Genomic DNA, 4,068 nt, shown 5'->3' on the forward strand with positions numbered 1-4,068 from the left:
TAAAATCGATCTGGAACTTAGTAGAATCGGTTTTCCACATATTTTCAGTTTTCTCCATAATGGCTTTTTCAATTTTGATTAAATTTAGTGAATCAATGAGCAATTAAGTGATTTTAGACTTTATCCCCATTGAAGTGGTAAAATTAGGCTTAAATAACGAGTTTTCAAAAAACCTTCCTATAAAGTAGCTTTAATTTTGTTTATTTTAAAGAAAACCAGTTCTCATCGTTAGCAATAATAAACAATAGATAAATAAAATATATTAATGAATTTTAGGAATAATTAAAGGAGAAAAAAAGAACAATTCAGACGGAACATCCAATTAGAACGGTAAATGCCAAGGATACCTGTTCTTTCCCGATTGCATTTCGGCTTCGTTATCTTATATTTATTCATGCCAGGAACAAAGTTTATATTTGTTATTATCACCTGAAGAAACCCTAAAATAAGAATTTTTATAGCAACAGAAAAATAAAAATTATTTATTCTTATTTGGTCATTTTATATTTTATTTTGAAAATCACAAAAATAACGATAACTTCAACACCAAAATTGGGAAGGTATGTAGAGTATAAGTAAAAATTGTCTGATGCCCGCACCTCACCAAATGTTTAACTCATGAAAACTAGCCAAATTTAAGGTGAGAAAAATTAAACTAGATTTAAGGTAAAAAAACAGTATTTAATTAATATGTTCTTCAAAACGGAAGTCTCCATTTTCCCTAAAATGTTCACAAAACAATTTCATCTACTCATGAAACCCATTCTCGTTAAATATCGCATATCTTGATGTAACATTGGGATATGCGCCATTTTACAACGTTGTACTACTTTTGACTACGATGCGATGATCACTATAATTTAATTAAACGATGTGGAAAAAAGTAATTTTGAAAATTTGTTGGAGATTTAAGTAAGAAGGGTTTATTATCAATTTACTTAAATTTCATCTAGTACTTTCACTCAAAACCCAATAGTGTTTTTTTTTTGACAATCCAATATTTCAAAAACTGTACGTCACAAGGATTCAATTCTCGAACGAAAAATCATTATCTTTGAAATATTGGTAATGTAGAAATAGTGAGGAAGCTATACCGACATGAGCGAACCCACGGGGGAGTGGGCTGCTGCCCCCCCTCTAGAAGTAAAAACAAAATTATTAATTTAAATATATTTTCGATTTTTTGAGATTGGCATTTATTTTTTAAGTAGATCAATGGTTATCCATATTAAGTCTCAACACTTTTTATTATCATCAACAACCCAACGTTTCAGCCAATTTAGCCATCCTAAATGACAATCTTAAATACAACTTACATCTCGCATCCAATTATTTAAAAACTTTTAGCAAGCTTTTCAGCCCAGATCATTAATTACAAGTCAAATAACCCTATTTTGTCACAATTTTAATTTCATTAATTTTGTATTAATTATTAACTTTTAATAATAAAACTCATACAAAGAGTTTCCTTATATGTAGTTGATAGTGTAAAGTTGATCAAATATTAAAAGTATTAAAAATTAATGAATACCAATTGATTTATTTAAAAAATAATTTTTTTAATTTATTATGTAATAGTTCTTTCTTAGTACATTGAGTGCATTTGCTGCTGTATTGGATATCCGATCTCGGTAATGGATGGAAGATGATAAGTTCTGCAAGAGTTACTTCGTCACTAAAACTATATCCTGCTGATAAAGCGCTTCTTTGGTCCTAGTCACAGAGATGACATTTCCTTACCATAACAATACTCTATGTATGTCCTTCCTGTCCTCAAGGTATTTCAAAATTCTCAGGCAGATTTCAAAAGCTTGAGGAAAGACCAATAAGCTTTTAACTTTGATGTATAAACATATAACGTATTCTTTTTTTATTTCTACGTTAAATTTTGGATATGCATTATTCAACGAATCAATGCATTTCTGAGTTATGTGAATTATAAAAACAAAAACATTTTCTACCCTCAATCTGTCTGTGCCACGATTATCTCACGAACGAGTGGACCGATTTTGTCGTTTTCATTTATTATTTTGTAGGATTTTGGCCCCGATGCCTGTGTACCAAATCAGCCACTCTTTCTCTAATAACCGAATAACTTCTTTTTCTATTGACAATAGTACTAAAATGGCTCTAATGATTTTTATAAAAATCGCCTAATGCCCTTCAACTTTATATACAGAAACAGCAGAATATATAGTTGTGAAGAAAAGAAAACTTTATAAACGCAAATTTACTTGAATACTGCGTCGAAATCCTCGCCTATTTTGAAATATTTGACCCCTCCTTTGAAATGAATGTTGAATTATTGGCTTCTAGAATGTTAAAGTGAAAATCTTGGAATAAATGAGATCTTTTCCTAAAGAAATTTATTTTATCTTTAAAATGCGATATGATTTATAACAAATAAAATATGTGCTTGTCACTATTTATAAATAATGTTTCCATAAACCTTAATAATAAAAAAAAAAATTACAAAATTCTGAATCATTTAACATGAGTTTCAAATATTTTATCAAGCAGATGGAATCGTTTGTATACATCATTTTATAACAACCCTGGTATCTCCAAGAAATTTTAGGCGAAGTATTTAATGAATATTTACGACCATAGTTCTAAGAAATCGCGTGATGAACTGCGTTATTCCCTTCTTCCTTTGATTGAGTACAATTTAAGTAATATATGTAAAAACTTCAAAGAACAATTCTTTGGTAAATAATACACCACTAAACCAATTTACACAACTCCAGAGTTTATATATTCTAGTCTTTATTTATCATTTTGTAGTATACCGGATTCGAATCCGGTTGTGCTAAATAATTATTTATTCTGTTAATATACTGTAGCTGTACGTTCGGGGAGCTCTCCGAAATCCGCTCAGCCTCATAAAGTAGATACCCTTAATTGGGGAAAAAGCTAGCGGTTGAGCTTGATCGTGAATAGATTACCTGCTTGGACAACCGTTGTTCAAGAAACAATACTCTCTTACAAGATTATGAACCCTTGACTCTTCGGGGGTTCTTAGCTGCAACCCATTAAGGGTTTGGGTTGTAGAAATTTTTTGCAAATTTCAAATCAACAAATTTTCATTTTCAGATTTTTTTTATTTATTAATTTATTAGCTCAATAAGTATTTGATAAAAAAAAAAAAGAAAAAATAATCTAATAATCCTTAACATTGAGTATTAAAGCCAAGAAATCTGCTTTAGTGATAATACTCATCGCGAAAAATCTTCATTTATAATTTATTAATAGTATTTCTAGAAAGGGTTGTTACTTGATTGCTTCTTAATATTCAGTAATAATTGATTTTTTTATCTTCTTCACTTAATTGTGTTAAAAATGTAATTTTATGTAAAATATTAAATTCTAATTTTTACATAAAGTAATGATGACTAAACGTCTGCTTTGGAAATAATATTTATTGTAATGAATATTTCTTAAAACATATACAAAGTGAAATATATGACTTAAAAATATAATAAAGTACATTAGTAACAATCCAATAATAGTGAGGTTTTTAAGAACAATTAACTAACAAATACTAAATAACTTATATTGAACTAATATAAAGCTTATTTAAATTTCATGCAAGAATTTATGGTTGCACTAGCATTTAAATAGCCCAATAAAGGGAGGAGAAATGTATATATTTCTTGATCGATTAATTATTAAACCTGAGTTGTATGTAATATAATTCATATATTATAATTTTTCTAAAATTAATTACAACAATAATTATTGGAAATATGATAGTATATTTTATAATCCTGCGAATATTGTTTTAATAACCTTTTTATTTATTGGTGTTACGGGCCTCTTTTATAACCTTCCTTTACTCCCTTCGCTCACGAGTGAGCATCCGTCATCTTCTAGTTCCAAATTGTTCCTTTTTTCAATTCATATTTTTCAAAATTTCCAGCGATTTAGTCCTGCCCAGCGTCCTTCCTCTACTACTTCTTCCACCAGGTCGGATCTCGAGTAGGCGTTTAGGCTACGGTAACCTGATACCTGACATACTCATCTTAGTTGTCTCCCTTGCGACCTATTCCGATGTCTCCTACATTCGGG

The sequence above is a fragment of the Halyomorpha halys genome, unplaced genomic scaffold (genome assembly GCF_000696795.3).
Source record: "Halyomorpha halys isolate HHAL.00 unplaced genomic scaffold, Hhal_1.1 Scaffold251.1, whole genome shotgun sequence".
Taxonomy (NCBI): domain Eukaryota; kingdom Metazoa; phylum Arthropoda; class Insecta; order Hemiptera; family Pentatomidae; genus Halyomorpha; species Halyomorpha halys.